The following is a 23,565-nucleotide window of genomic DNA, read 5'->3' as shown; positions in this document are numbered from 1 at the left end:
CATCATTAAAAGTAGGTCATTGAAAATTTTAAGCCTATAAGAGATGGCATAGTTAGTAAAGTGCTTGCCACAGAAACATGAGAACCTGAGTCCAGACAGCCTGCCCTCACATAAAAAGCGGGGAATGGTAGCATTTGTCAGTAATCTCAGACCTGGCGAGGCAGAGACAGGAGGATTCTTGGGGTTTGCTGGCCAGTCAGCCCAGTCAATCAATGAGCTCCAAGTTGGAGACTCCACTTCAAAATATAAGGTAGAAGACACCTGATGTCAGTCCCTAAGCTCCAAATAGATGCGCATAAACATATGCACATGCATGCATACCACATGCACACACACAAAAAAATACTAAAAAAAAAAAAAAATTGACTGAGTGAAAAAAAAAATCAAGTATAAGTTTTGCAAAAGCATTTTGGTTAACTGTAAATACCACCACAGTAAAATACTCAGAATCCACCTTTCTTCCAAAGGAATTTCCTAACAAGAAGGGTAAACTCTAAAGCTGGCTCTAGTCAGGAACAAAGACTTGAAAATGTGGATTTTGTTCCTTAAATGTCCACCTGCTGCTGTTCTGCTGTTCCTCCTCATTCTTTCCTCAAACAAACTATCTCTATAGCAACACACTCCCCAGATCTGGAGTCTGATGATGCAGAAACTTGTGGGTGGAAAGCATATGTTTGTGCAAAACTGTAACAACCCAAGACCATGAGCTACTTTCCTTTTCCTTTTCCTAAAAAAAACAAAAAAACCACACATGTACATACCTTAAAATCTAAAAATTAGTAAATAGATATGAAACAAAAGTATTTTTAAAACAAAGAAATACAAAAACTATACAACTGATGTTACACGTGTTTACAAGGGAATTCTTTTTATAGGTTACAATGACACCTTGTGGTAAAATTTTCAAATTATACTAATTTTACAACATAAATATAAGGATAGTTTAGAAAATAAGCAATAAAAACAAGACCATAGGACTGAGATGGTTTAGCCATATACAATAATTCATTTGAAAACTCGAAAGGCAAAAACTCTAAAGAAATCTAAATACAAGGTAAACATAGTATTTTATAACACTATAAATGCAAAACACTGCACTTGACAACAGTATTAGCAGAATTAAATTATTTAAATGATGCAAAAAAATCACTTTTATAATCCAGGCCAAAATTTCTTTTTTTTTTAATTTTTAATATTTTTATTACATATTTTCCTCAGTTACATTTCCAATGCTATCCCAAAAGTCCCCCATAGCGCCCCCCACTTNGTTGTGGGTAGCTGGCGAGTGTCAGCCGACCCTGCACCCTAGCTACCCCGGCGCTTTTCTCCAGGCCAAAATTTCTAACACTAGTAATTTCTTTACATGAAAACAGTAACATATGACTTATAAATTATAAAAATAAAATATCATTACTCTTTTCTTGCCAATTAAAAACATGTCTTTAAAATATGAAAGCATTTCAATCTTGACTGAACAATAAGAGGGTAATTTACATGGCCTTTCATGCAGTATTTACTATTTCAAGATATACTAATAGGCTGGGCATGGTAGCATAACCCCTTTAATCCCAATATTCCAGAAGCAGGGGCAAGCAAAAATGAGTTCTAAGCCAGCTTGGTCTGCATAATGAGACCTTGTCTTAAAAACTAAAAATAAAAATGCTAAGTACTAGGAGGCAAAAACTTATTTAATTTTTGCATGCACACATTTTGTCAATCTTTTAAATTTTTTCCTTCTCTCTGCAGCTGAATGTCACAATCGGTTCCCATTTCTCTGACCCATCTATCTCACTCTCTTATGTGTTTTCCCTCACCTTCCCTCGCCATGCCAAGGACCTCATCCACAGTCCCAGCCCCATAAGAAAAGTTCAACTGCCCCTCTCATCGCTCATTTACTGCTTGTTTGAGTCACAAGTACACACCGAAGGTCCTAAATGTCTCCTTTAGTACATAACTCCAGCTCAATTCATATGGTCCATCTACAATGGAAGCTTAATGACGGGACTCAGTAACTCACTATTTGCAATGCTGTACTTTGACACTATGAAACAGCAGAAGCCAAGAGGTTTATAAACCCCTCCCACACCAATTTTCCCACATACTGTCCAGGATTGTGGTTTGAAAGAGAAATGTCTCTATGAGCTTGGGTATTCCAACCATTGGTTTACCGTGGGTGGTGCTGTTTGGAAAGGCTTAGGTAGTATAGTCATACTGAGGAAATGTGTCACTGGGGGCAGGCTTTAAAGAGTTTATACCATTGCCCTAATTCCTGTTTGTTCTCTCTGCTCCCTACTTAAGGTTAGGATGTTATCTCTCAGCTTCCTGCTGCTGCTGCTGCTGCTGCTGCTGCTACCATGCCTCCCTGCTGTGATGGACTCTTATACCTCTGGAACTATAAGCCAAAGAAATTCTTCCCTAAGTAGCTTTTGGTCATTGTGTCTTATCACAGCCAAGAGAAAATTAAGATTGGAGAAACCAATTATCTGACCTCCCTGTAAGTAGGTCTTAAGACCTTCATTCAACAGGGATCCTGCCTATACCTAGATGGGAGAATGAGGACAGAGGCATCAAGAAGACCCTGAGCTAACTAAGTTTGCTAAATCCCTCTTGGTTTCCTGCCATTAGAATATACATTGTCCCTTGGCCCTCAACCACACTTCTGCATAACTATATAAAGACATGGTTTCCCTGTTTAATTTCGCTCTTCATTTCTCAAGGTTCCACATCACATAAAATTGGGGATACAGCTTAGTGGTACACTTCTTGCCTACCATGTATGAAGCTCTAGGCTCAATCCCCTCGAACAATAAAGTGGGGAGGGAGCAAATTTGTAGGTTCTTGATTTGTTATGGTCCCTTTTGGTATGAAGGGAAGATCTCAGTCATGAACCTAGAATGGATAAAAAAAGAAATTTGCTCCTCAAATCAACTCACTAGCTTCACATTTTCTAGCTGTTTTCTTTTAAAAATCAGTTCTCTCATTTTGTAATACATAACTTATCCTCAACAACTATTTGCAACAAAGTATCACTACTGCTGATTCATCTTCATCTGCTGATTTCTGAAGGTATTTACTATATACTTAGGTATAGGGGGTGTGTGCTAGAGACAGTAGTTTGTTCCTGCTTTCCACTTTGTGACAAGTTTTCTGCTTTTGCACTGTGTACTCTAGGCTATCTATCTAGTCTGTAAGTGTCTGGGCAGTTCTCATTTGCACCCTTCATTTCCCACAGGATTGAGTGCTGGGATTACAGATGCACACCATATTCCACTTTTCATGTGAGTTGCAGGCATAGATGTCTAACACTTGTACCTGCTAAGCCATCGTGCCAGCCCTCGTCTATTGATCTGAATCATTCTTTTCATAATGATGCCCGCCCCTCTGCCAAACAAACTAAATACTTTACACTTAGCAATTTTTTGTTTGTTTGTTTTGTTTTGATATTGCAGTGGGAAACAGAAAGCTCAAAGTTCAGCCATGGAAAGCTCATCCATAAAGAGAGCAAAAACAAAAAAAACAAAACAAACGGGAAAAAAAAACAAAAAAACAGGATTTCCTCCATTTCCCCAGTTGATTTCTGCTGGATGTTTGTTTATAAGTACCCACTTTGATGTGTTATATATCTGATACTTGCTATTTGTGTTTGGAAGCCTTGGCAAAGGGGAAGGTTTGCTCTGCCCATGACCTCAACCATGACCTCCAAATGACTGCCTTGATAAGGCTTCCCTGTCAATGTCTAGTATATGAGAATAGGTCCCCAATTTAACACTGTTACCTTTTGTTTGATCTGTCAATTAGGCTACTCCAGCCATCTCTGTGGGATACTGTGAGTGCCCAATTTGATGTTTTGCTATCTGCTGATTCTCTCTAATAATCACTATTTATTCTTTTACCATTTTTTAAATATAACTTGAACTCACACAAATACAGTCTCAAAATGAACATAAAGATGTTTTACCTATAACACCAAAATATAATCATATATGAACACTAGACCAACAAGAAAACCTGTCTCTAAAGACAAGGGGAATGGCTCCTTAAGGGATAACACCAGAAGCTGATCTCTTGTCTCACCACATATTCACATACATGCATAAATGAACACAGATGGGAAGCCACATGTGCTGTTGCAGGGTGGCGCTGGCTTCCGCTGGCCACCACGCATACATAGGCAGTAAAGTTTTTTTGCCAAGATGAGGTTTTGAGAATTAACCAAAATTAACAAATCAGATGAGAGACAAGTTAACCAATCAGATGTAGGCATGCAAATGAGGTGGTAAGCATAACCCAAGCACAACCAATCCGGGTGTGAGACACGCCTCTCCTAGGCCTATATAAGCAGCACCAGTTCTGGGCTTGGGTCTCTTTGCCTCTGCAATCAAGCTCTCCCAATAAACATGTGCAGAAGGATCCTGTTGCAGCGTCATTCTTGCTGGTGAGTTGGGCACGCGTAAGAAACACACACATATGTGCATGTGCATACATGAACATATACCCTATTCTTACTATATAATCCTGCTCATACATTTATAGGTATTCACACTTAAGAAATGAAAGCACGCATCCCTATAAAAAAAAATTTACACAACTATTCAGAACAGCTTTGAGAGTTCAACACAAATCCATCATGAGGTGAATAGACAAACAAATTGTATTATTTATATAATGGAATATCACTCAGGAATAATAAGTGCATAAATGTCAAAATAATTATGCAGTGAAAACATATTCAGATAAAAATAGAATAACATGTTACATTTATATAAAAATCCAAGAAACATATGTAAAAGCAACAAAGAAAAAGAGACCATGATTTTGAGATGGAGTGAGGAGAGGATGGTTACACAGGCAGGACTGGAAGGGAAGAAGAGGAAGAAAAGAAGGAAGATGATGTGATTATATTTTAATTTCTAAAAAATTACAAAAGAAACAAATGCAAGAAACACAAAAAACAATTGATAGTTGAGAAAAATCAAGAAACTAACTCAACACATATTTGAAGTGACTAATAAATATCTAACATTGTTCAAAGAATTGTGAGTAATATAAAGTAAGTACAAAGTAAGTTTTATCCTGCAGAGAAGAGAAGAATTTCAGTCATAGCCACCCAGCTTTCCTACTTCCAACATAAAGGAATAAAGCTACAAATCCTTTACACAAAAACAGCCCAAACCCAGTCATTTCAGTGTTCTGGAACCCAACCAAAGGCTTACCACACGGTCTGATTGTTCAATCATGAAAACAACTGGTATGGATAAGAATAACCTGACTCCGTGGTATTCTCCCATTGGGTTGTGCCCATTGCTTTACACTGACAGATAGATCAGCGAAGGAGTTCAGGCTGTAACAGTGAAAACACTCAGCATTATTTGAAGAAAATCTGTTTTTGGATGCATTGTCAATTAAAGTGGAGATCTCTGACAAGCAGAGACAGACAATAGTTCCCAAAGTCTCAGATTAGGGGCCTTTTTAGGGCAAGAAAAGAACCAACTAGGAATTTTACAAAGGCCTAGAAATTAAAGAGAACCATAGGGATTTGATAAACTGTCCCCAAACCTAGATAGAACAAAAACTACAAACATGTAGATCAAAGACCAGAGCAGGCACAGGTCACCCACATATCCAGAAGAGCTGCACACACAGAGAGAACCAAGAATACTAGTGAAAAGTAAAGCCAAAACAGACTTGAAATCGACTGTGTTTAAATGCACCCTTGCCATGCACATGCACAGGTCTACTTATGGGTCAGCTTGAACATCAAGCTAGTTCTTGGTTGAATACAAAGCTATACAGATGCAAGAAACCAAACATAAAAATAAATAGGCCTAGGTACAGTAGTAGAGTATGTCATTTTATTTAAAGACATTAAATTACATAAAGAAATAACTATAACACTGTATGGTTATTAGGCTTATAATATGCATAACTATAATATATATGTATGACAATAGTATAAAAACAGCTATATCGGAGGGAAGTTGTATAATTTAACAGAATTTAGTATTATTCTGAAATAGATTGCTATAATAAAATACATATTGTCATTTCTAAGAAAACCATTATTAAAATACAATAAAAAAATCAGTTTGAAAGGTACACTAAACAATATTTCAAACTTATTGAAAGGAAAATAAAAAATAAGATAAATACAAAACTTGGGAAAATGGAATAAATCCACACTATTAACAATTGTGCTAAACATTAGTGAACTCCATTCCAAGGATACACAATGCTAAACTGGTTCAGTTTTTCTACAACTATGTGTTGTTTATGAAATATTTCTTTGATTCAAAGACATAAACAGGTTAAAAGAAATGGGACAAAAAATTTAAGGCATGCAAATCGTAGTCATAATGTTAGAATAGTTACTGAAGACAAACAGAATATAAAACAAGAAATATTACTAATTATATTCTATACTAATCATATTTAATAATGACACCTATGACGAATGTTTATTTGTCTTACAGAACCCCAACATACAAGAAAGGGGTAAGACAATGAAAAAGACTGCAATGAATGTCAAAGTAAGACAAAAAAAATTTTAAGAATATAGGAGTTGACTGATCTTATTAATTACCATAATTATATCTGACAGAATATTCCACCCAAAGACTATTCCACTAAAAATATATATAAATAAATTCTACAAGAGACTCTCACTACTGAATAAGGCTAGCTGGAACTCCTTGCACAGTTCAGGGTGATCTCTTGCTTCAGTTTCCTAAGTGCTGGGACTATGGCTGTGCTACCATACTCACTATGCATTCTCAGTGAATACACAGGAACATTCTCCGGGATGTACCATAGGCTGGACCACAAAACTAGTTTAAGCTATAAAAGAGAAAGTGCTAGTCACTTCTGTAAGCATTAAGGACACGAGTTCGGATCCCCAGCACCCACATAAAAAACTAGGTACAATAATGAACACCTGTAATCCAGAAATGGAGAAAGGAGAAACTCTGGAGATTGCTGGACAGCCGGTCTACCCAAATGAGTGAACTCCCTGTTCAGTAAAAGACTCTATCTAAAAAAAAAAAAAAGATGGCAGAGAGCTATTAAGGAAGACACTGGTCATCAATCTCTGACCTACACATATACAACATAAACACACACACACACAATCATAAAAAGTGTGCCATCTGAGTACTACAAAGTAAGTAGCTCACAACAGTCAGAAATACGAGAGGGTGCTGGAGAGATGGTTCAGCAGTTAAGAGCACTGGTTGCTCTTCCAGAGAATCTGGAGTCAATCCCTAGCACCATGGCAGTTCACAACTGTCTCTAAGTTTAGTTCCAGGGATCAACACCCCCCACACAAACAAACATACTTACAGGCATAAAATAATTTTTAGAAAAAGAAAAAACATGGAATTAAATTATTTTTAAACCCTCAATTATTAGTAATCAACACACTTTTAACATAGGCATCAAAGGAAAAAAACCCACAAGGTGAAAGAAAAATTTTTCTCTTTTTAAGACAAGGTTTCTCTGTGTAGCCTTAGCTGGTCTGGAACACACAGAAACTAGGCTGGTCTTGGACTCAGGCTGCCTCTGCTTCACAGGTGCTGAAATCTGAGGCATGCACACAGTCACAGGGTAAAAAAATTTAATGTATTTTAGAGATTGTTGTTGTTGGAGAATGGGTCTCATGTAGCCCAGGCTGGCCTTTGTTTTAATATCCAAAAGTCAGTTAATAAACGACACTAACAATAAAAACTTTAAAACAGATGATCATTTCACTGGATGAAGGTTAAAAAAAAAACCTCTGGGAAAAATCACACACACCTATTGTCATTAAAAACTTTAAATAAGAACATCAAGAAAAGTCAGCAAGGGTGGTGAGATGGCTCAGTGGTTAAGAGCACACTGACTGTTCTTCCAAAGGTCCTGACTTCAAGTCCCAGCAACCACATGGTGGCTCACAACCATGCATAATGAGATCTGACGCCCTCTTCTGGAGTGTCTAAAGACAGCTACAGTGTACTTAGATATAATAATAAATAAATCTTTGGGCCAGAGCAAGCAGAGGCCCTGAGTTCAATTCCCAGAAACCACATGATGACTCACAACCATCTCTACAGCTACAGTGTACTCATATACATAAAATAAATGAATAAATCTTTTTAAAAGAGGAGGAGGAGGAAGAGGAGGAAGAGGAAGAAGAGGAGGAGGGAGACACCGAATAAAAGTGTTTGCCACACCTGTGAAAGGTTCCTTCTCCCTGGAAGCCACATAAAGGCAGAAGGAAAGAAACTGTTCTACAAAGGTGTCTTCTAAACCTCCATATCTGCACTGTAACATGAGTGTGCATACTCACACATGTTAATTATAAAACAACTTAAACTAGGTATAGAATGGAAATTCTTCAATTTGATAAAGTATCTATGGAAAAGCATGGGGTTAAACTAGTTACTATCACACTATATAGTGAAAATGTGTGTGCTTTTCCCTAAACAACAGGAACAATGCACTTTCAACATTTCTATGAAATATCTTATTAGAGAATCTATACCATAAGTTAAGGCAAGAATGAGTGAATGAAGAACAGACTAGAGAGAACGTTGTAATTCTTTTCATTCAGAGACTTGGTCCTCTACATGAAAACCTTATGCAAGAGATGACCACATTTTTCTATACTAGCCATGAACAATAAAGAACATTCCTTTTACAAGAGCATCAACAATAACAAATTTCTTCATGAAAAAATATAATGGGTTGAGTGTGATGGAGCATGACTTAAATCCCAAATATTCAAGATACCTCTCTGAGTTCAAGGTCAGCATTGATTATGACAGTGGTTCTCAACCTTCCTCATGCTGTAACCCTTTAATTTCCTCACATTGTGGTGACCCCAACCATAAAATTATTTTCATTGATACTTCCTAACTTTAATTTTGCCTCTGTTATGAACTGTAATGTAAATATGTGTCTTCTGATGGTCTTAGGAGATGCCTGTGAATGTGTGGCTATAACACCCTTCACCCCACCCCTCTCCAAGGGGTTATGAACACAGCTTGAGAACCACTGATCTATGGCGCATCCTAGGACACCCAGGACTACATAAAGACACTAACTCAAAATAAATAGACACATAGGTAGATAGATCGATAGACAGACAGACAGGAAGGAAAACCATAACAAAAGTGCAAGGATTTACACTAAAATTTGAAAAATGCTGAGAGAAATCAAAGATCTAATTAAACATCTTATATGTTGATAGATTAAGATTCAGTTTCATTAAATCAGTGATTTTTTTCTACAAAATCCTTTCAAATCTCAGGACCTTAATTTTTCTGTGGTAATGGAAGAACATGAAATGCTCTAGAGAGTATGGTATCAGAGTAAGTATAGACATAATTATTAACAGAAAGCTTAAAAATAAATATTTACATTGCTGTTTCTTCAACTGATATTTTTACAATGTCTTTAAGATGTCAAGGCAACTTAAAGAAAAAGAATAGTCTCAACAAATACTAGGAAATATGACAGCAACTTTAAAAAAAGCTTGAACCTTACTCTTATACATACATAATTATTTAAATTTAGATCCTATATGTAAATGAAAGATTTAAAAACAACCCACACTGAAAATCTTGATAACCTAGAATTAGACTTCTCCAAAACAAATCTTTATATATAACAAATAGTACACACATGAACACACATAAATCAACTGGACTTCATTGAAAACTGGCATTTCAAAATATACCAGAAAAGATATGAAGCCATGCCACAAATATAAGAAACTCTTTGCAAATGATCTCTAATTTTTTTAATATTCGGAACATAAAAAGAATTTTTACAATAATATATACTATATAATGTATATATAAAACATAATATGCTATATATTATATAGTATATATATTTAGTAATACATATTTTTAAAAGGGATACTTCAACATGTTCATTAACAGAAAATGTGGAATATCATCAATGTAAAAAAAGCAAGAATTTTGATCAATTTTTAAATTAGATTTATATATATATGTCTTAGTCAGGGTTTCTATTCCTGAACAAAACATCATGACCAAAAAGCAAATTGGGGAGGAAATGATTTATTCAGCTTACACATCCATGTTGCTGTTCATCACCAAAGGAAGTCAGGACTGGAACTCAAGCAGGTCAGAAAGCAGGAGCTGATGCAGAGGCCATGGAGGGGTGCTGCTTACTGGCTTGCTTCCCCTGGCTTGCTCAGCCTGCTCTCTTATAGAACCCAAGACTGATGGCCCAGAGATGGCACCACCCACAAGGAGCCCTCCCCACTTGGTCACTAACTGATAAAAATGCCCCACAGCTGGATCTTGTGGAGGCATTTCCTCACCTGAGGCTCCTTTCTCTGGATAACTACAGTCTGTGTCAAGTTGACACACAAAATATCAGCCAGTAATAAATATGTGTGTGTGTGTATGTGTGATTTGTATGTATTTATTATATGTGAGAGCACTGTATGTATGTGTACCATGTGCATGCTGACCCTCACAGTCAGAAGAGGTATCAGATCTCCTGGAACTGGAGTTATTAGTGGTTGTGAACCATGTGGGTTCTGGAAATCAAACCCAGGTCCTCTACAGGAGTAACACATGCTCTTAACTGCTAAGTCATCTCTCCAACCCCTGATCAATCTTGAAAGATAAAAATTAAAAGTATGGGAGGAGAGAGAAAGAAAGGTACATAGATCACACGAGCGTCTAACATTGGAATGGATGAAAAGCAGCAGAACATTAACTATGACGTGCTTTCTTTGAGACCATACGACTGTTTAAGAACACTGTTTGGGAACCAAAACAAAAAACAAAACAAAACAAAACACCCTGTAATAACAACCAAAAAAAAAAAAAAAATTAAGTAACTTTTCTACAAAGCTAAGTAGCTGGTAACTTCCCTGGCTGTCTTCATTAGCACTTCAGATAGTGCTATGGTGTCAATATTTCTTGAGTAACAACTTCAATCAGTAAACACATGTGATATGTACTTCTTTGGCTTCCAAGATCTGACTCTATTTTTCCTCACTACTGTCTCATTTGCACACTGCATGCAGGTTTTTAGCCCTTCCAATCTTATACATGTTTCCCTATCGGTTATATCCAAGATCTTTACTACCACCAGCTAGTGACTCCTGATTCCCTGTCTCCCAGAAACTTTCCTCCATAGTATTCCCTGACTTAACTCCCTCTAGTCCAAGTTGAAAATATCTGTATTCACCCTCAAGCTATACTTAACTAAATTATAGGGTATTCTACTTGTAGATCTGTATCAGGACTCTTTCCTACATTTCCCAAAATATATTCACATTTATCCTATACCATTTAATGTGTTAAGTCATAAATTACTTCATCCATTTTCCCAGTAGACAATATGGTGCTTAAGATAGTAGAAAATAAGGCACTTAAGACAGCCCACCCTTACTCTCCATTTCCCCAGTGTCTAATATAGTGTAGGACATGTAATTTTTTTAAAAAATCAAATAACTGATTAAACCAATTAACAGCAAAAATATAAGTTGCACATAATTTTTCAAAGTCTTCAAAGAGTTATTTTTTCAAATCAGAAACAGACGAAGAAAGATTAAGGGACTTACTATCTTAGTTTTCTATTGCTGTGATGAAACATTGACCAAAATAACTTGGGAAAGATTTTGTTTCTTTGTTGTTTTCTGAAATAGCCTCACTATATAGTTTTGGCTGGCCTGCAACTCAGTATCTAGAACAGGCTAGCCTAAAACTCAATAGAGATCCACCTGCCTCTACCCCCAGTGCTGGCATTAAAGGGGAGAGCCACCACACCAGCTGGTTTACTTCAGTGTACATTCTTCTAGGTAACAACAGTCCATCCTGAGGGAAGTCGGCAAAAACTCAAGGCAGGAACCAAAGCAGAGAGACCTTGGAGGAACTCTGCTTCCTGGCTTGCTTCTCATGGCTTGCTCAGCATATTCCAGGATCACCTGCCTAGGGGAAGCACCACCCACAGTAGGCTGAGCCCTCCTATATCAATCAGTAAGCCCTGCCTTACAGTGCTTGCCTAATGCCCAATCGGATATAAGCAATTCCTCAATTGAGGCTCCCTCCTTCCAGATGACTCTAGCTTGTGTTAAGTGCAGGGGGGAAAAAACAAAACAAAACACCCACTCAAGCTGGTCTCCTGGACCCAATTCTCTTCTCACAAAACCACAACCTATGAAATTATGTTTACTGGTCTAAGGCTGCCATGTAACTCTGGGAGTCACAAGAAAAAGTATATTCAACTTCACTCCATTTTTAGCTAGCAATATAAGCTAGCTAAATATAAACAATAAGCTGTAGAGAAGACTGATGTTAATAATAACTTTTCTACAGGTTTTTGATTGATCCAGTTTTTCTGATATCCTTTATATGTACTATTATTCAAAACATTTATAATGCATCTCTGAAAAATAATGTACAAGAAGTTATGTCAGCACCCTGAAAAATATATTCAAGGTCATATGCTGTATGCTCTTTAACACTGTGTCTGATTTAAAATAAAATATGATGTAGATGAGAGATGAACATGAACACTAGAGCTAGGACTGTGCCCTGAAATCCCTATAGTGTTCAATGGTTGCTATGTTTTATTGCAACCGTGTTACTGAGCAACAACTTAGAAGCTAGGTTGGTAAGATCACCTAACACTGAACCCAAGAAGATTTATAAAAATATTCCAATATCCTACTTCACCTTCTTATACCTTCACCTAAAGCCACTCTATGCTATAAGCACCAGACATGTGATTTATGGCAAGTTTATTAAAGTGACCTACAATTTTAAAATTCATGGTTTGAGTACTTTCTAAAAAGGAAAAGTCAGACTTTAGATTCCTTCTAGCTCTAAATGTTCATTCTTAAGGTACTTTAAAGTCATAATATGCAGAAAGCAACAATGGAGCATTTTCTAGCTTCCTTTGTTTCTCTCCTCCTAGAATATTGCCCAAACAAAAAAGAAATAGCACTCAACATGGCAGTCAGTGATCTATCTGTGATCCAGAAAGGGCAGTCCTGACAGAAGACAGGCAAACAATGAACTTCCGAGGATTGCTAACTTAGGAGAGCAGACTAAAAAGTATTGACACGGTCTCATAAACTAAGTGCTGACTGAGCAAAACGTAGAATGTAGCATGGAAAGACGTGAAGTGAGATGGAGAGAGACCAGAGACCAGGAAGATGCAAGAGGAAGAAAGGAAAGGAAGATTAAAGGGACTCACATTTTAAAACTAAGGTTCTTCTAGGGAAGAGCCAGGAAATTGACCAAACTCGCCATTCCCCATGGGAGTAGAGCCAGAATTCCCGAGGGAGCTCTTAGTGATGCTAATGTCATGGGAAATTCTCAAATATTCATTCATACTTTCTAGGAACAAAATCTTCCCTTTTGATTCCAGTGACTCCCCCACTCTTTAATTTCCCATCTTGTGATTTACTGCTATGTTCTGATGTCTACTATATTATAGGAAGAGTCAGGGATTCAAATGAGCATGTGCCAGTCAAGAAACATCCCTTCAACAACTTCCATTTAAAAAAAAAAAAAGGATATGCTCATGAAACAGATTAATATAGTTAGGAAGACAAGACCAGTCTAAATATTAAATAAGTATGATTTACAAATACATACTGTAGAATTTCAAATGTCATGGTTAAATTGAACCTTATAGAAAAGGTATAATTTAGTTGTTTGGTTTTTTAAAAAAGAAGGAAGGGGAGGAGGAGGAGGAGGTAGAGGAAGAAGAGGGGGAAGAGGAGGAAGGGGGGAAGAGAAATTGGGGCAGGGTAGAAGGAAATTAAGACTAATACAGGAAGGAGAAAGCAGGTTTAAAGGATAATGGAAGAAAAAACAGTTTGAACAAAGGCACTTTTTCCATAATGAATAAGAGATTGGGAAGCCATGGTGAGACAATTTTGAAGAAGTCGCTGTAAGTTAAGGACTCAGTTGTGATGGGAAGGGACTGGAGAGGTAGCTCAGCAGTTAAAGCGCTGCTCCTCTCAGAAGAAACCACGTCTCAGTAACTACACAGGTGGGCTCACAACTGCCACTAACACCAGTACTGGTCAATGGTTCATTATGTCAACCTCAACATTTGAAGGACACAGTAAGTGAAAACTAAAATGAAATCAACAGATTTTTAGTAAGGGTATATAAAATCCAACTCTTATTGCTAATAGTTTGACTTTAAAGATATCATTTGTCACAGTTTCAAATTGATGTCATGGTTGCTTCACACATGCAGTCTCAGCACTGCTAAGACTGAGCCACAAGAATTGCCAGATGTTAAAAGTCAATGAGGAAGCTATAGTGGGTTCTAGATCATCCTGAGCAAAATTACAAGACCAAGCTTCAACTTAAAACAACAAAAATAAATAAATAAATAAATAAATAATAAAAAGGCAAACGACAACAAAACGGTCATTTAAGCCAATCACTCAGGCTTGTGGTCCCAGTTATGGTCCTAAGAAATTCCTTTCCCCAAAGTTTGGCATTCAGAAAAAAACCTCAGGGACTTCATTCATTCTTCTTGTCCCTGGCAAAAAGGACCCAAGGCTGTTGCATTAACCTAATCCTGAGATGCCTATTAGCATGTCAAGATGTATGCTAGCCTCTAGGCTCCCTCAATCCCTCAATCACAAGTACCTGCTACAGAGTGTTCCTGGCTGGCACACCTTCCCCAGCTCTCTCCTGGGCCCCTCCCCTAACCCGCTCCAGCCCCTGGGCTTCCCTTCCTTCCCCCAGCTTCTCTTTCCTGTACAACCTCAGTCAACCTGATGGCTTACTCTCTGCACTCTTGGTTCTGCTTTCCACTCCACTCCTGGGCCTCTTGCTTCCTTCCTTTCCTCCCTCTCTCCTCTCACAACCTGGTCTATTCTGTTGGCTATGTTCAGTCTAGACCCTTCTTGTTGCCTCTGGCTGTTCTCTCCTTCACATCTACTGTAAACCCTTCTCCTCAACCATACCTTGGAGTGGTTATAGCCTCATTTTCATTCTGTCCTGGAATTCAGGAGGCTGAGGCAGAGAAATTGCCAATTCAAAGCAAGTCTGGGATACAAAGCTAAACCCTGTCTTTAATGCTTTCCCCACCAAACAGAACACTTAATAAAGTAAATTAAAATAAAAACTTAGTTTACCGTTCAAGTTATATCACTAAGGGTTCAACAAATGTAGACCAAGGCTACTGCTAAGCCAAGGCTTAAAAACTTGTACTGTTTCACAATCTCTCAAATGTATGTAACTCTAAATTGCTATAATCGTTTTATTTAAGAATATTATTAAATACAGATTGCATACTTTATCTCATTAGAAAAGAAATACTCAAAGAGAAATACCCAGCGTACTCCGGAATAAGTAACAACCAAAAAGAACTCAAATCCATTTACAACTCTCCATAGACTCTTGTGTGACAACAAAAATAATCAAAGTGTTCTAATAATTTTAGATAAAATTTATTTGAAATCAAATCTGACTACAAAAGGCAACAAATGTAACCGCCTATAAACTAAAAGCATAAATCTGGAGCGCTCCAACTCGCTCCAAACTCAGATTAACAGGCCACATTTACTTATGTTCTAGTTGAGTATTAGACTTGTTTACGATGATGTTGCTTAGTAACAAGCACGGCTTTAACAACCTACTCGGTACTTTAAATCTCGGTTTAGTACTTTATTCTAACAACCTGAACATATAATGAATTCACTACATATTTAAAAAAAAAAATCATCAGAACAAATTTATCCTGATCCTCAACATCTTCGAGAAGAAAGTGGTCTGATAATTAGAAGGTAAGCAAAGACTTAAAGACACTTAAATGCCCTCTAGGGCATTTTTAAAAAGCCAAGAGTCTTTTTATCATAGTCAGAAACTGGACTAAGAACTTGCCAAAGTACCAAGCCCAAAATACACTTCCCACAGTTCAGACCTTACCTCAGCAACATCCGCAAACCTCACTGCTATAACTACCTTTAAGGACAAGGAAAATGATGACAGCGTAGCTTTTTCACTAACAATTAACCTAGAGGTGCTTTACACTAACCCCATGACTCCGCTGGCTACCGTGCCGCAGTGCACCAAAGAGCCCCGAAAGGAGTTTCACGTGCTTTACAAAAGAAAAAAAAAAAAAAAAAGAAAAGAAAAGAAAAGAAAAACCCTGCATCCAGAACTCATCTCAGGGCCTGCCATCCTAACACGCGCTAACACTGCTTCACCAGGAAACAAAACCCGGGTTCAAGGGCGGGCGCGGAGTGCCGCAGGCTTCCAAGCAGGCGCCCAGCACGCCTAAAAAGAAAAGAGAGGTGACTTACCAAACTCACACACGGTCCCCGCTGCTCGCCCCAGCACAGCAGCCGCGCTCGCCACCGGGAGCGCCCGGCACAGCTCCGACCACCGCCACCCACTCCGCTCTGCTCTCCCAGGCATTGGGGCCGAGGGCTCGGGACGGTCCCACCGGCTGGGGTGTGGGGCCTGGAGCGGTCCAAGCGGCCGCTGCCGCCGCGGGGCTGGAGGCGAACCGAGGAGCCCGGCGGTCCGCGAGGGCACCCACGCCTCAGGGAAGGTTGAGGTAGCCCGGGAAACTCGGAGGGCCGAGAGGGCGGCGGCTGCAAGGCCGGCTCCTCCTCCGCGGCCCGCCCTCCTCGGCCGACACGCCGCCCCCTCAGCCCGCCGACCGCCACTCCCGAGCCGACCGCGTCCGGAGCCCCAGCGACGCGCGAGGCAGGAAGTCCCGCCTCCCCGTCCTACGTCATCAGCACCGCGCGTCGCCCAAGGTCCGAGCCGTTGGTGAGAGGAGCGGGCTGACGGTTGCGCGGGCAGCTGATACCACTGTGGGAAAAAAAAAAAGTGAGGATGCCACTCTGGGACGTCCCTGTGGGCCGCACCGAAGCCCGCGAGCCCGGGGAACGGCAGATGTCACCTCACGCCCGACTCCCGGTGGGCTGAGGAACTCTGTGCCCTTGTCACACTTCCTTCTCGGAGGGCTTGGACGGTGCTCTTCTCCGCCACCTCTGTTCCCGCCCGCCTTGTCATCGTGCCTGCTGGGCGGATTTTCCGGGCTCTGGCACCCAGTCGCCCCCAGCTTGCCACCAGGGAAGTCAGGTCAGGACCTCCTTCCTGCCCCAGTCCCATCCTGTAGGCCCGCCTGTTCTTAGGGGTAATATGACAGGGTGAACTCCTGGTCTCCAGGCTGCAAACTAAATTGACACTTGGTGACAGCTTTGATAATATTTGTGACCTAAAGGCTAAGGTAAATTAGGCTTTTCACGTTTCAGGGTGGGCGATGGGAGAAACATGCATCCCGTCTATACCCATGCTTGCTGAGTGCCTCCATACTGTGGCCTTGGATCGCCACAGTGCATTATGAAGCACAGCTTATCTTCACCTCTCATGAACATGCAGGAGATGACTAGATCCTGGCTCTGGGGAGAGTGGTAACTGAGCTGTCACCAGTTTTCTAGAAATGAGGGTGCATACTATTATGGGTAGGTTATATAAAGGAGGTATGTGGGAGACACATTCACGATCAGAATAGAGAAAGCAGACAGTAACAATTTGCTGAACAGCCCTATATCAAGTGCCGCAACATTTTTATAGATTATCTTAATCCCTAGTTCTGTAAATTCAATTAGGTGTTACAGTTTCCCCAGATCCTGAAATCAAATCAAATCATTTGTAACCAGTGAAAGTATCCGTTAAAAAATAAAAAAAATAAAAAAATAAAATCACTGGAAAGTGAGAAGACTGGAGAGATGACTAGCAATTGAAGAAAAGCTTTATTTCTCAGACAAGAGTAAATGCTAGATGAACATTTAAACCGTTAAAAATAGGAGAAAATCCGCTGTGGTGAGATGGCCCAGTGTTTAGAAGTGCTTGCTGCTTTCCCAAAGGACCCATATTTGGGTCCCAGAAGCCAGGTCCTGCTGCTCAAATCGGCCTGTAACTACAGCTCTCAGGATCTGACGCCTTTGGCCTCTGAGAACATCTGCACCAACCCACATAAAAACACAGATTAGTATAAATAGCAATATTTTTAAATAGAAAATCAAGGTGAATATATTAATAACCATTTGTCTTAGTGAGGGTTTCTATTCCTGGACAAAACATCTTGACCAAGAAGCAAGTTGGGGAGGAAAGGGTTTATTCAGCTTACACTTCCATACTGCTGTTCATCACCAAGGAAGTCAGGACTGGAACTCAAGCAGGTCAGGAAGCAGGAGCTGATGCAGAGGCCATGGAGGGATGTTCCTTAGTGGCTTGCTCAGCCTGCTCTCTTACAGAACCAAGAGTACCAGCCCAGAAATGGCACCACCCACAAGGGGACCTCCCCTCTTGATCACTAATTGAGAAAATGCCTTACAGCTGGATCTCGTTAGAGGCACTTCCCCAACTGAAGCTCCTTTTTCTGTGATAACTCCAGCTGTGTCAAGTTGACACAAAACTAGCCAGTACACCTTGTGATTAGAAAGGCCTTATCCAAGTATGAAATAAACTACAATAACAAAAGTTGTAATGCATCCTCAAAAATTGAAAAAAAAAGAACCATAGAAAAATATATTTCCAACATACAGCTCTTAGAAAATCACTTATAAATTTCAACAGCTAAATAATAAAAATCGACAGAGAGGTGGCACATGTTTGTAATCCCAGCACTCTAGTCACTGGGGTAGGAGTTTGAGGTCATCTTGGGCATATAAGTAAAACTTTGACAAAAAGAGAAAATTGTCCAAATATGACATTCTCCAAGAAAAATACCCAATTAACAAATGAAAAGGTGTCCACCTTCCAAACATCTTTTGCTGACCAGTATTAACAGGACTGTGGAAATACAATTCCTTTGTGACCACTGGTGTGAGGGCGATAATTGTACAACCTGACTTAATATAAGCATTGTCCTCTGTCGCACTTAAAGGGAAAAAAAAGGATTCCTAAGGATATTGTTGACTCTCATGTTTCTATTACATACTCATGGTGTATAATAGCACTAGAACAGAAGACAATAATGGTGTGTGCATACAATAGAATACTCTTGACCCATTAAAACATTCGATTGCATATGTCCATGGAATCTGGGTCATATTTGTCCAAAACAAAAAGCAAAATACAGATCACAGTGTACAGAATATGAGTGCATATATGATGGCAAATATGAGTACAAAATCTAAAAGAATGTGAGGCTGCTTTTTATCTTTTGGATGTTTTAACCTTGTTTAAGTTTTTTTTCAATTTGTGAATTTATTATTTTATGAAAGTGAGGTCATGCTATGTTTTTTAATTATAAGATGTGCCAGGGAAAGAAGCAGCTGACTGCAGGCCTACACAAGTGTACAACCTTGGGATCTTGGGATTTGTTGTTGTTGTATTGCCATGAATTTGACAAACTTATAGACCTGACGACTGACTCACTACATATCTTGATTCTGACTTTTCTTCTTGAATGCCCTCCTGTATTCTCTATGTTCCTCATGATATTTTTCACCATATCTTGTAATTCCCTCTACCCCTGGATTATTTTTGCTCTTTCTGAACATATATCTTTCTGTTATGTATTACACATTTCCTTTTTCTTATCTATCATTTGTTTATGTATTTGTAAACTCACAAACTATTATAGTCCCAGGGCTAATAGAACTATGTTGAATTTAAAGAGATACTTGGGTTACTTATGCTAGTAATAACTAAAATGAAACAGACAAATTTAAAAAAAAAATTGCCAAAACTGCCATGAGGTCGGAGAACTCAGTTACATTTGCCATTGTGTGTGAGACCCAGTGGGAGGCAAAGCAGGAGCTGACACAGAAGGAATAAAACATTCAAGTGACTCAGTACAGAACACATTGAATTTGTGATCAAAACCCTGACAGGGAACTCCAGGCATATACGGCTGTACTAATGAATTTCGCCAACATCTTAGGTAAAGCGTTCCAGTGCTACCCTGTTTAAGAAAAACAGCAGTTTCATGAGTTCAACATAATCTTAGTACCAAAATTTGCCAATAGCATTTTATATGAAAATCACAGACCAATATTCTTCATAAACATAGATGTTTAAATTCTTCAATATTGGTAAATCAAAGTTTGCAACATAGAAAATTAACATGACCACAGACGATGAAATGCAATACAGGGCAAAAGTTCATAACATTTATGGAACAAAAATGAAAGCCGTAGTCCCATAGATGCAGAAGAGTGTTTTACAAAATTCAAAACCCAAGGCCGGGCATGGTGGCGCATGCCTTTAATCCCAGCACTCGGGAGGCAGAGGCAGGCGGATTTCTGAGTTCGAGACCAGCCTGGTCTACAAAGTGAGTTCCAGGACAGCCAGGGCTATACAGAGAACCCCTGTCTCAAGAAAAGAAAAAAGAAAAAAAAAAAGTAAAACAAAATTCAAAACCCAAGGTTAAGTCACGGCAAGCTAAGAACAGAAGGGAACTCCCTCGAGGAGTTTGGTTATCTTTTGAAAACTTTGTGGTAAAATAGGAAATCTGATTGTACTAAGATCAGGAATAGCATTAAGACAAAAGTTTCTATATCAGGTAAGGTGGCACTCACTTGTAGTCTCAGCTACTTAGGAAAGCAAGGTGTGACAATGATTACTTGAGCCTTTGAGTTCAAGACCATAGCAAGATCCTGTCTCAAAAAAGAAAAGAAAAATGTTTCCATGTTTATGCTGAGGACCTAGGAGACCCAGTAAATGTAATTAACCAAAAAGAAAGGCTATAGATTAGAAAAATTCAGCTGGTTTCAGAACTTGTTGCAAAGCTACAGTAAGATAGTACCGAAAGATTACTCTGTGAATAAAGTGCTTTTTGTTGCATAGGCATGAACACCTGAATTCAGATCTGCACCACCCATGTAAAAGCTAGGCACAGCAGCTCACATCTGTAGTCCAAATGCTCATGGTTTTCAGGCAGATCCTGAGGCTCATGGATCAGCTAGACTAGAAAAAACAGCCAGATTCAGATTTAGTGAAAGGCCCTCTCAAAAACTAAGATGGAAATGGGTAGAGGAAGACACCTAACATAAACCTCTGCTTCGGGGGCTGGTGAGATGGCTCAGTGGGTAAGAGCACCCGACTGCTCTTCNGAAGGTCCAGAGTTCAAATCCCAGCAACCACATGGTGGCTCACAACCATCCGTAACGAGATCTGGCGCCCTTTCTGGAGTGTCTGAAGACAGCTACAGTGTACTTACATATAATAAATAAAATAAAATAAAATAAAATAAAATAAATAAACCTCTGCTTCCTACACATGTGGGCACAGGCAAGCACAGGGAGAGATGCTCATGCGCACGTGTGCGCGCACACACACACACACCAGTACTGTCATAAATATAGATTGTGTACATAAGTGAAACCTAACTGAAGAATTTAGAAATGTATATTTATAATCAGTTTATTTTCAGTAAGGAGGCTGAGATATGATAGGAGAAAGAATGAATAGTACTGGGAAAACTAGATATAAGGGAAGTAGGGAACCTACCGTAATGCAGTTACAAGTGTTTTAAGATGAACCAGAGACTGACATCCAGCCCCATGTTGCTTCCAGTGACATGTCTGGGTCCGTGGCCCTATCAAAGCTAGGGTCTGAGTTGATATCAGAGGCCCTTGTTACCACCAAAGGCCATACAGCTCAGACAACAAAGGCCTAGTCTGCACTATCTGAGGCCAAGTTGATATCTGAGCACTGTGCTGAGCTGGCTCAACTCCTGTCTGCCATCACTGGAGGGTGAGCTTGCACCATCCCTCACAGGGCTACAGCATTTGGGAAAGCTGACCCTGCACCTCTCCTTGGCAGCACAATAGAGCTGGCCCTGGTGTCAGGGGAGTGAATGAGAGCCTGAGATCTGGCCATGCCGCTTCCCAGCTTCAACTCAGAGCAAGGTAGTCAGGGCAGTGCTGGAGATCTTACTGTGATGGGGTAGATGCAGGAGAGCTGGTGGGCTGACCAATTCAGCTATTACCAAGGCCCAGATCCAGTGCTTTGAGCTGGCCCACGCCAACATCTACCCTATCTATGAACTGCTACAGCATGGGAAGGGTCTGGTCCTGCAAATCCACAGCTTCAGGATCTCCATGACACAGGGTAACAACAGGGTATCAGAGAGGAGTCTCATTGAGGATCTAACACTGATAATGTAGCAGAAGCTAGACCCATGGCTCATTGGAATGATCATTTGCAAACAAAGGTTGTGCAAAGGATATACTGCATGACACACTGACACAATTGCAGCTTCCATGGTATGTTTTTATTGTTTTTTTCCTTTGGAAAGGTGCAAGAGTAGAGGCCGTATACAAAGGAACAGGGAGATGAGTGGGTCAGGTGCATTAAGTGAAATTCACAAAGAATAAAAAGTTTAATTTAAAAAAAAAAAAGACCTGGACCATATGAGATTCTGTCTCAAAAAAATTAAACAAATGACCTAAGCCTTTAAATGATTAAGGAATAAATTTTATGAGTATCTTGATAAAGAATGTTCAATAATCTTTAGTGACAAGAAATGCAAGTTTAAACTATAGTGGATTCCGTTCCATTCCACACATGGAGGAGCTAAAGTCAATCCTGTATAACCCAAATGTCAGTTATTATATAATGCAGCTGGGACTCGCACATCACTGGTGTTTAGTGTAACATACGTTAAAAAGCTGTTTCGCAGTCTCTTTAAAGTTAAACATCAATCTAACCTATGTGTAATCCATTAATCTCAGTCACTTGACTGAAATGAAATTCAAGTTTGCAAGAAAACTACATGTTTAGAACAGCCTTATAACAAAAAATAGCCATGTTACTATCAGAGGAACACAGAGAAAATATGAAAATACATATAGTCACACACTAGACAAGTCAGCAATAAAAGGAACATGCTTGTCAATATAACCAATAACATGGGTAAATCTCATAAATTATTTTATAAACAGAAGAAGCTGGGCATAGCAGAGTACATGATATTTTGTTCCACTTGTACAGAATCCAAGAAAAAGAAGTTTTATATATTTCAAGGTGATTTTAAGACACAACAGCATGGTAAGAAGAGAGTCTAAAGGCTCTGAATGATTAACAGGTTCTATATTTTGTCTCAAGTAATTAAGATAATACTGTTGTTGAAATTCACTAACTGGGTAAGATATGTACATTTTATTCTATATTAACTATACCATAATAGTTTATATACTTAAAAGTATTGATAGACAAATCAAAACAACCCTGAGATTCCATCTCACACCAGTCAGAATGGCTAAGATCAAAAATTCAGGTGACAGCAGATGCTAGAGTGGATATGGAGAAAGAGGAACACTCCTCCATTGTTGGTGGGATTACAAGCTGGTACAACCACTCTGGAAATCAGTCTGCCGGTTCCTCAGAAAAGTGGACATAGTACTACCGGAAGATCCAGCAATACCTCTCCTGGGCATATACCCAGAAGATGTTCCAACTGGTAATAAGGACACACGCTCTACTATATTCACAGCAGCATTATTTATAATAGGCAGAAGCTGGAAAGAACCCAGATGTCTCTCAACAGAGGAATGGTTACAGAAACTGTGGTACATTTACACAATGGAGTACTACTCAGCTA

General features: G+C 39.2%; 1 protein-coding gene and 1 long non-coding RNA gene across 3 annotated transcripts in view; one reads left to right on the top strand and one right to left on the bottom strand.

Moving 5' to 3' along the window:
• Cep83 (centrosomal protein 83) overlaps positions 1-16,685 on the bottom strand; it is a 106,571-nt gene extending 89,886 nt beyond the window's left edge. The window contains exon 1 of one of the 2 annotated variants that reach the window (XR_003837767.1): positions 16,301-16,662. The gene's annotated coding sequence lies outside the window, so the exon portion shown is untranslated. Of the gene's footprint in view, positions 1-16,300 lie in introns of both variants that reach the window. The other variant, XM_021175324.2, reaches the window with a different exon arrangement.
• Positions 16,686-16,729: 44 nt separating this feature from the next.
• Positions 16,730-23,565, top strand: part of LOC110303983 — a 15,137-nt gene continuing 8,301 nt past the window's right edge. Inside the window, exon 1 of the long non-coding RNA XR_002378987.1 lies at positions 16,730-17,090. This is a non-coding gene — a long non-coding RNA (uncharacterized LOC110303983). The remainder of the gene's footprint in view (positions 17,091-23,565) is intronic.

Source organism: Mus caroli, chromosome 10 (genome assembly GCF_900094665.2).
Source record: "Mus caroli chromosome 10, CAROLI_EIJ_v1.1, whole genome shotgun sequence".
NCBI lineage: Eukaryota > Metazoa > Chordata > Mammalia > Rodentia > Muridae > Mus > Mus caroli.
The sequence above is the reverse complement of the archived record's forward strand: the minus strand, read 5'-3'. Positions and strand labels throughout refer to the sequence as shown.